This window comes from Tursiops truncatus, chromosome 12 (assembly GCF_011762595.2).
Source record: "Tursiops truncatus isolate mTurTru1 chromosome 12, mTurTru1.mat.Y, whole genome shotgun sequence".
Lineage (NCBI taxonomy): Eukaryota > Metazoa > Chordata > Mammalia > Artiodactyla > Delphinidae > Tursiops > Tursiops truncatus.
Window position 1 is genome coordinate 30,373,200 of NC_047045.1, and position 11,129 is coordinate 30,384,328.

Below are 11,129 nucleotides of genomic sequence, written 5' to 3' on the forward strand. Positions count from 1 at the left end.
CCATCCTACAGGGGGATTCTTATTTGATCAGGAAAACTTCTTTTAAGAACTGTCTACTTTATAAAATACCCAGAAAGTGGATGTAAGTTTCCAATAACATTCTGACTCAGCCTTCCTTTACAGGCTCATCTGAAGCTATGCACTTACATGTAGTTTCCAACATAGCCAAACAGCTACATATTCTTTCTAAAACACCTTTTATTCTATTTGGCTGTCTTTTCACCAGAAATACCCTCCTTCATCCTCTTCCACTAAAGCAAAACCTATACAACTTTTGATGTACACCTCATATTACATGTTCTTACAGAAGCCCAAGATGTCCCCCAAGACCCTCAGTGATCTCCATCTCCTCTGGCACCTGTATGGCCTGTTGTCTGGCCTATTCAGTTACCAATAGAGCCTGTATGTTTAGTTATGTTAGGCCTATTCAACCAAATGGTAAGTTCATTGAAGATAAAGATCATGACTCATGACTTCTTTATATCTTTTATAGCCCTTAATTCAGAATTTTGCACACAGCAATCATGAATTTTTAAATCTAGAAGGAATCTTAAGAAAATCACAACCATTTTAGACAGATAAGAGACCTAGATCTAAAAGGTTAAAGTAAATGTTGAAAAAGATATTTGGTGATTAATGAATGCCAGATTTACTCCTTAGTGTTGGAAAGGGTTTCATTTTTTTTCTCTTTCTTAAAATATTCTCAAAGAACCATCTTTTTCACACTTGTGGATGCATCAGAATCAAATAGAGGGCTTGTTAAAACACTGAGGGGCCTGAAGCCCAGTGGTTTTGAGTCAGGAGGTCTGTGATGGGGCCTGAGAATCTGCCTCCCTAACAAGTTCCCAGGTGACACTGATACTAAGGCCCATGGATTGCCTTTGGAATAGCATTGCTGCAAGAAAAAAATTATCATATATAAATGTTATCTCAATTACAGTTTTTCTATTTTTGAAAAAATACATAATTTAAAACTTTTATATTAAATTGTCATCTTCTAAAAAACATATCAACAATTTCTATTCCTAACATGCTTTTAATTTGCTTCTAAGAGTTCCACTTTTATAATAATTCAGTGATATTAATTATCAAAGCAAAGAATTTTTAAACCTCTTTTTATTCATTCTAATCAAAATTAGATCTTATTGGAAGGGACAACACGACTGTCAATAGGGCAATGATCTCATCTAAATTTAGGATTCTTGTCTATATCACAGCATGGCTAATTGTAATAAGCTTCTGGAAGGCAATTTGGCAATATATAGTGAAAGCTTTAAAAATGTACATACCTCTCACTCCACAGTCTAGCTCCTAGTGATTTATCCTAAGAAAAGAACAAGTCATCAAAGATGGAAATATTCTATATCTTGATGTGATGATAATTAACCAGGAAAATAATTTGTCAAAACTCATCAAATCATATACCTTTGGTACCAAATAGATACTTTTATGGAAATTATACCTCAATAAAATTAATTTAAATTTTTCTTAAGAGTATCAGTAAGCAATTATTATTTTTTTAAAGCTGCAGTCATGGCATTAGCCACCTAGTCACTTACTTTAAAATAAAGTAGGGGGCTTCCCTGGTGGTGCAGTGGTTGAGAGTCCGTCTGCCGATGCAGGGGACACGGGTTCGTGCCCCGGTCCGGGAAGATCCCACACGCCACGGAGCGGCTGGGCCCGTGAGCCATGGCTGCTGAGCCTGCGCATCCGGAGCCTGTGCTCCACAATGGGAGAGGCCACAACAGTGAGAGGCCCACGTACCGCAAAAAAAATAAAAATAAAAAAAATAAATAAATAAAGTAGGGACACAGTTGAATGGGAAATTGAGTAAGAGGTATTTGCCATGGCCTTTGTGGTAAGTATTGTAAGTATGTGGAGAAGGCCAGGGTTTAGAAAGTGTGTGTACCCAGAAAATGAGGAGTAGTCCTGCAGCCACTTCTCTGGTTTTAAAGTGCTGGAGAGTGCACAGCCATTTTAAAGACTCACCTGTTGAAAGTTCCCTAGAGAGTTAGAGACCGTGGAGACCTTGATATGACTTTAGGAAAGGTATAGTGGTCCAAAGACGCAGGTTATCAGCTTGGGTTCTAGCCATTGGCTAGGGTTCACTCTAAGGGTTTTGAGTTGAATCTCAAGTGATTTCATGGACACACCTCCCTCAGAGAGAGTGAAGCAAATAAAGAAAAGGGCAGGGCAGTAGCTTTCCTAACCATCTTTCTGGGATCACAGACAGGCTTGCCATTTATTTCTGCATCATCTTTCTGCTTTCTCACCTAGATTGTCAACTCCTTGAAAGTACTTACTCATCCTTCTGTCCCCTGGAGCCCTGCTTTACTCCTTACTATTGAGATTGTATTTTGAAAACTTTAACTTCAGCCTAATGCAAAGATACCAATGTAGTAATTTGGGCAGATACTAACCAGCATATTTGGAAGGCATTTCTAGCAGTATTAGAAATTATCCTTTAACAAAACTTTTAAAATAGCATCTATTTTCTTCCTAAGTAACTTGCAAATTAGATTTTCTTAATTTTAAAAGTAAAAAACAATGTTTTTCTCCCTATATCCCAGAACTGCAGATGAATGTAGTTTCTAAAACTTTTGCCGAGTCATATATTTTCATTAGCCACGGCGATCTTACAACCAAAGCTTAGCTATAGGCTCTGTTAAAGATACATGAGTCAGAATATAAAATAGCTAGAATTTATTGTTACACGGTATTGCAAAATTAAGGCTAGCTGCTTTTTTTCTTAATCTAAACACATATAGTCTGGCTGCAAAGATGCTTTGAGGTCACTCTTTCAAATAATAAGTTATATTTCAGTTAAAACTAAAATAAAAAATTGTTATCACCATATGGGTGAAACTGTCTGGGAAATGCCTGTATTCTTGGGAATCTGCTGGTGTTCTTAATGGTTATTCCAGAAGAACAAGGGCCATTCGTTAGAAGAGCGTGGTGTTATGGCAGCTGTATCCAGTGCTATGATAGAAGGAAGTCTATAGGGAAAGAGCACTCTACTGCCTCTACTTTATTGGAACTTCCTATTGACTCCTATATAAAATCTCAATTCCACTCATCGCTTGCCTTTTGTTGAAAATGTAATTAACCTTAGCATTTTCTACTTTGTACCCTCTAATTCTTTTTCAGTGGTGCAGGCATTTGCAAACTGCTGTTATTTTGTATGTTAAAGTATTTTTCACCTTGTAAGAAGGCTAAGAATGTCTCTTATGGAATCCAAGTCTATGAAGTAGGTACTGTCAGAGAGATAAAGTGACTTGCCCAAAGCCACTCAGTTGATGGCCTCAGAGAGAGATTTAAATTCTGGTCTGTCTGACTCCAGAGCCCAAGTGTATTTGTCCATATGTCAGAGTTTTAGACATTTGTACCCACTTTTTAAATATCCTTATTTATTTCTGGTCCTCCTTCCTTATACCCCTGTCAAAATCTTGGACATACTTCTTCTGAGTGAAATTGGCTTTAAATAATTCTTAATTTTTCCCTCTAGAGAGCTGTATCTACAGTAAAAAATAATTGATTATGCTACATAACTTCCATAGTTATTTGTCTTATCTCAAATCTCACCCTCTTTAGACTTTCCCTGTCTATACTACCTACTGTTGCCCAGTTACTCTCTGTAGTGATTGCTGACTTTATTTTCTTCAAAATGTTTTTCATTATCTAAATTTACATTATTTACTTGTTTACATGTGTCCTGTTTCTTTCCAAGATACCTTGGAGCATAAAACTCATCTACTTATTCCACCTTTCCCCCTGGCATTTATGTACTGCACATGGAATAAGGCTCACTTGATTTTGGTTCAATTAGTAATAACTAGGTACTTAACGATGGGCTAACAATTAGCAGGGCGATGACATCATGCTCACACTTGGCTGCAGTTTTCCTAGTATGAAAGCAGTATATTTTTGTTTCTAGTCATTACTTTCCTACAGAGCTTTCCAAATGGGTTCCAGTGTAACTAAGCTGAAAATTATTACCATTAACATGCTTCCTTTCCTCTAGAAAGTTATATAAATGAGATAAAAGATTAAAAATATTATTCTCTTTTGGTTACATGAGAGCAGTTTATGTTTTAAGGTCTTCAAAACGTTTTCCTGTGTGTATTCGCAAAATATCACATTTTGTTTAATTATTAATTTCAGCCATTTGCAGACATTTATTATTGGATAAAAGTGAATATTAACAAGGAAATCAAAATCAAAAACATCTTCAAGGTTTTTCTTTTCATAACCTAAAATCATTCACACAGTGCTTGTACATGACTTTTTCTCTTTTCTTCTAAATCAATCGTGCATTTTTTTTCTATTAGTAAGTGAACACATAGATTGTTTAATAAATGTGATTATAACCCCACACTTAAAAGCTCAATCACTTTTAATGCCCTTTTATGGTAAACTGAGAAACAGATTGACATTAAATATTATGAACAACTGTTTCCTAGTGAATGAGTTATATTTTATACCATGTTTAGTGATAATACTCTTTCCATGGGCAAAAAACAGAAAGCAAGAATAGAGCACAAGTAGATGAAATCATAAACTGTGATGGGAAGTTCTCCTAATTGGAAACAGTTTTGAAATAGGTATAAACGCATGGGTCATTTTTTTTCAGTGCATTTGAGCTGATAGTAACACTAAATCATACACACACATATTTGAATACGTACATTTGTAAATATATATATGCATATACTTATCCTGACCTCGTTTAAAAGTAAAGTGACTTTTAATCATATTATTTTTTATTCATAATAATCCTTCTTAGAAGCAGGTGTTAGGTATTTTCCATATTTTACCAATGAGGAAAGTGGGGCATGGGGATATTGTATGACCTACTCGAGACTGATTAATTTTGATAAGAAGTAGACATGGACCTTGAATTCTGGTTATCTGACTAGTATTTCACTACCTAAAAAGAATAGAAATTAAAGAGAAAAAAATCTACAAATCAAAATTTAACTTTTGACTTTAATTTTTCAATTTTGTAAACTTTTTGTTTTGTCAGTTTTGTTGGCACATGGTTCTTAATAGTGTTCTCTTACTGTTCTTTAATGTGTGTAGGTTCTAACTCAGTTTATTTTGCTACTATCATTAAACTTGTTAACCCATTTTAAAAAATGTAAAAGTAAGACAATCACTGTCTCAATTCAAGGTTTGGTTGCAGGTAACATGATCTACTTTAGTTATTTAATGGAAAATACATATTTCAGGGCATCAGTTAGCTAACAGAATTACTGGGAAGGCCAATGTTGCAGGCTTAAATACTACCAAGTTAGTAATACCAAACAGTACCAAGAGACTGTTTCATGGAAATTCAATTATTGCTGCTGCCTGCATCTCAACTCTTATAGGATCAGCAGTTTTAGCCGCTGTAGAAACACCATGCCTCCAAGACTGTGCAGGCTTCTTCAATCTTCACTCTAGCCCTATAATTCTTACTAGATAGAAGCTAGTAAGCTTGTGACAAGGTTGCTGAATGAATGAATTTATTAAAGGCTCTATCTACCATAGTGCTGCAGCATAAAATACTACCTCAGATTCGTTTTTGCTCACACATCTACACGGTGGCTGAGGTTAGCTGCTATAGTTGGGGCTCGGTTGGGTGGCTGTGCTTCATGGTATAAATCTGGCTGGAGTAGGCTCTTTGATATGGGTTGAATTCATTCTGGATCCAAATTGTATTCATTTTGGGACCCAGGCTGAAGGGAAAACACTTCTCATGGTGATGGCAGAATGCAGGAAAGCGAGCAGAAACACACAATGTCTCTTACAGTCTGCAGCCTGAATCAGCAAATTCTCATCTGGCTGTTTCTTTGCCTAATGCAAGGCACACGGCCAAGTCCAAAGTCAAGATGAAGTACATTCCACCTCTAGTGGGAGGGACTGCAGGTCACATGGCAAAGGGAGCAGGTAAAGGGAGGGATGAAGAACTGGGACTAATTCTTAAATCTGTCACACCAGGAAATAACATTTTGAGATTCTGCCCATGAAAAAAGAAAGGTGTAATTGGAGAGTTATGAAAATACAGAGTTTTCAAAAGATTTTGGGCTATGACAAAGAAAGAGGTTACTACATACATTTAATGTAATGGAAAATCAAGAACTACCATATTCCAGGGCTTCCCTGGTGGCGCAGTGGTTGGGAGTCCGCCTGCCGATGCAGGGGACACAGGTTCATGCCCCGGTCCAGGAAGATCCCACATGCCGCGGAGTGGCTGGGCCCGTGAGCCATGGCCCCTGAGCCTGTGCGTCCAGAGCCTGTGCTCCGCAGCAGGAGAGGCCACAACACTGAGAGGCCCACGTACCATCAAAAAAAAAAAAAAAAAGAACTACCATATTCTGCATGGCTTTTATAAGCATAAATGTTAAGACATCAATGAAATATTCTGGGTCTCAATTGTAATTTCAAAAGATTTCTATATTGCATAAATAATATGTTCATGTGTAGTACATGACATCGTAGGTATGAGTATATATAAAGCAATCATACCAACTGTTGCATCTTAGTAAGACAGAAACAAGATATATATAAAATTGACAAAGAGATTTAAATTTGAAATAAATTGGTGTTTCTGTATTTTTTTTTTTTTTTTTTTTTTTTTATGTAGTAGACACATGGCTATGTGCTGAGGATGAGGAGAGAACTCTGATTTAGTTTCTACTGGTGCAGCCTAGGGCATACTTGAAAGAACAGAGACACAGGCTCCAAGATACAAGTTGTATAAAATGTAAGATATAGGCATTACTTATTACGTGGAAATTACATAATATATTTATGAACTGGAGGAATTAACAGGTTACTGATTTTGTGAGACTTGACTCCTTGGCCTCAAAAGATTCTAGATTGTGCCATTGCTCCAGCTGCAGCTTGAACTCTGCTCAAAGTCCCTGGCAACCTTACCATGGTTCATGAAACATTCCATAATATTCCATAACCACTCATCTTCCAAGGTCACACAGTACTTTGCTAGGCTCTGTTAGCAATAATTGTATAGTCCTGGATAGGTGGAGTCTCCTCTTGTGTAACGATACCATCACATAGGGAAAGAAGACAAATAGCCTTTTCATTTCTTGATCTTTCAAGACACTGGGAAGGGAATGATTTCATTTAATTTCAAAGATTGGAAGTGTTAGTCCTTTGTTTTAGCAACTGCCATCTTTCCATGCCAAGGGAAAAATCAAGCTATGACTGCATAGCAATGTAGAGTATTACAGTTAACCAAATAGAAAAAGGCCAATAAATCTGAGAGATGATAACACTAAAAAAATGTAAAAAGGTAAATATAAATAATTACCTTGTATACGATTTTTTTAACATACTGAGTTGTAAAGGCTAGTGAAAAAATTTAATTTGATTTCACCAGATATAAGAGAGCTCTATTTTCTATTACTCTAATATATTTTACTTGCAGCTATGCTTATTTTATGATTATTTTAAATCATTTTTAAAATATTTTGAGGCCTATAAAACATTTTATGTTGTTGTTAGGAACTTAGTCCATGAGCTAGATCATTTAAAAATGTTAACTGCCTTAACATTCAAGTGGTTAAAATTCTCCCCCAGTAGCAGAAAATACCCCTAATTTTATAGCAGATAATAATGGAAGAAAAATAATGCTTTATAAGGAACTGAATCGTTAAAGGGCTGTACGGCAACATGCCGGATACCATAGCAGAGAGAAAAATAATCCAATTATCAGAATCAACAAATGGTTATTCAACTTCTACTTTTTTGTTATGCTAGTTGTATTTTTTTAATACACTCTACAGTAAATGCATTACAGTTAAAATTTTAGAGAACAGTTTCCTGTGTATTGCTTAAAATCATCTCAGGTACCACCAGTGATACACATACCGCACTCGTTCAGGTGAGCAATGGGGAGTCCCTGAAGAGTTTTCAGCAGGTAATGATACAGTAAGATTTACATTTTAACTAGGCTGCTTGACAACTAAGTGAGGGATAGGTTTTTCCTATTAATGTTTTTCAAAACCTCTTGACTTTTACTTTTTTCATAATTAATAAGCTCTACTTTTTAGAGCAGTTTTAGGTTCACTGCAAAATTGAGTGGGAAGTATAGAGTTCCATATACTCCCTGTACACACACACACACAACCTCCCTCACAATCAATATTGCCCACAAAAGTGGTACATTTATTATAATCGATGAACCTACACTGACACATTATTATCACTCAAAGTCCATAGTTTACATTAGTGTGCACTCTTGATGTTGTACCTTCCCTGGGTCTTTACAAATGCAAATTCCATGTATCTGCCATTGTTGTATCATACCGAACAGTGTCACTGCCCTAAAAATCCTCTGCTCTGCCTATTCACTTCTCCCTCCCACACAAACCCTAGAAACCACTGATCTTTTTACTGTCGTTATAGTTTTATCTTTTCCACAATGTCATACAGTTGGAATCATACAGGTTGGTTTCTTGCAACCTGAGTATATTATCTTCTTCCATGCCTGATTCACTTTGCTGTACAGGAGAAACTAACACAACATTGTAAAGCAACTATACTCCAATAAAACTTTTAAAAAAGACTCTACAGCCAAAAAAAAAAAAATCATTCATATTGATTACATTTGAAAATGATAGTATTTAGGTTAAATAAAATACATCATTAAAATTATAAATAAATAAATAAAATTTTTCCATGGCCATCCATGGCTTGATAATTCATTTCTTTTTAGCACTGAATAAAATTCCGGTGTCTGAATGTACCACAGTTTATTTATCCATTCACCTACTGAAGGACATCTTGGTTTACTTTCAGGTTTTTGCAACTATGAATAAAACTGCTGTAAACATCATTGTGCAGGGTTTTCTCTTGACAGAAGTTCCAACTCCTTGAGAAAATAACAAAAAGTGCAATTGCTGGGTCAAATGATAGAATATGTTGTTTTGTAAGAAACTGCCAAACTGTCTCCCAAAGGGGTTGAATCACTGCACATCCCACCAGCAGTGAATGAGAGTTCCTGATGCTCCACAGCGTCCACAGCGTTTGGTGTGGTCAGTGTTTTGAATTTTTACCATCCTAATAGGTGCGCTGTGGTATCTTATTGTTGTTTTAATTTTCAATTCCCCAGTAACATGAGATGTTGAACGTAATTTCATGTGCTTACTTATCATCTGTGTATCTTCTTTGTGGAAGTGTCTGTTCAGGTCTTTTGCCCACTTTTTAATCACGTTTTTCCTTTACTTACTGTTGAGTTTTTAGATTTTTGGGGGTTTTTTTGCGGTATGCGGGCCTCTCACCGTTGTGGCCTCTCCCGTTGCGGAGCACAGGCTCCGGACATGCAGGCTCAGCTGCCATGGCTCACGGGCCCAGCCGCTCCACAGCATGTGGGATCTTCCCGGACCGGGGCATGAACCCGTGTCCCCTGCATCGGCAGGCGGACTCTCAACCACTGCGCCACCAGGGAAGCCCTTATTATTGAGTTTTAAGAGTTCTTTTTATTTTTTGACTGACAGACCTTTAGCAGATGTGTCTTTTGCAAATATTTTCTCCCAATCTGTGGCTTGTGTTTTTATTCTCTTGACAGTGTCATATACAGAGCAGAACTTTTAAATTTTAATGAAGTTAAGCTTATTATTTCCTTCATTCATCATACCTTTGGTGTTTTATCTAAAAAGTCATCGCTATACCCAAGGTCATTTAGATTTTCTCCTATGTTATCTTCTAGGAGTTCTATAGTTTTGCATTTTACATTTAGGTCTATGATCAATTTTGAGTTAATTTTTTGAAGAGTATAAGATCTGTGTCTAGATTCAGTTTTTGCACTTAGATGTCAAATTGTGTTAGTGCTGTTTGTTGGAAAAAATACCCTTGCTCTATTATATTTCCTTTGCTCCTTTGTCAGGGATCAGTTGCCTATATTTAGGTGGGTCTGTTTCTGGCCTCTCTATTCTGTTCCATTGATCAATCTGTCTATTCTTTCACCATTACCACACTGTCATTAGAATCAGTTTGTAGATACTCACAAAATACTCATGGGAATTTGATTTGAATTATGTTGGATCTATAGATTAAGTGCAGAAGAACTGAAATCTTGACAATATTTAGCCTTCCTATCCATAAATTTGCCCTATGATCTCACTTCTCTGATGGATCAAAGAATGTTGTTGATTTCTCAGTTTGTTTAGCTGTTTACTTGTTGTTAGGATGGAATGATGACTTCTAAGCTCCTTACTTTTGGATGAGAAGCCAGAAACCCTGACTTTAGTAGTACTTTAAAAGCCTCAAGTGTTTAATGCTAAACAGAAAATGAGGAGTCCAAAATGGCAAAATATTATTTTATAAATTTTGTCAAACATATTTTTCCAGTAACAAAGTAAAGATGAGCAGACCAAAGTGTAATGGAAAACTATAGGGTGTTATTATAGGACCTGTAGGAATTATAGATAATCCATCTTCGCTGTGAATTTTGTAATTTAATCAATCCCAGCAACTGTAGTAATAGGTGGGTAGACTTTAAATAATAATCTGATTACTTGAAAATAATTCCAGGTAAATTGAAATAAATTTTATCTTGAAAACATTATATCAATGAAAAGGAAAGCAGAAACAAAAACCTCTCTGAAAGAAGCTGTTTAGGGAAAAGTGCCTCACTTTTCCTTTTATTTTTTATTGTTTTTGATCTCTCCAAACAGAATAGCATCCTGAATCCTCTTCAGGCCTGAATTAAAAGGAAATTAATACTCAAGGCTCATGAATGCACCTTTTATGTTAGGCATTTGCATGAAACATACTTCAACATGATATTGTAAGCTTGGACATTCCTAGGGACAATACTTTTTAGGTTCATAGACTTTAACTGATATATTATCTATCACAGAAAGAATTTCTAGAAGAATTTGCATCCAATTAATATGGTAACTTTGTCCTAGATATGTCTTTAAAGGTTACTTATTCTACTGTTTTAGCCATCAGGTAAAATAATTGAGACAGATATAAGTAAAATAAGATCTCTAGAATATTCAAATATTCTCCAGCCTTCTCTGGTACCACAGTCCAGATCTTAACAATCCTTGCCATTAAGAAAGTTTACCAAATGCCTAAACTAAATCATTCCTATGACATGAATACAATTCTTCTGATTA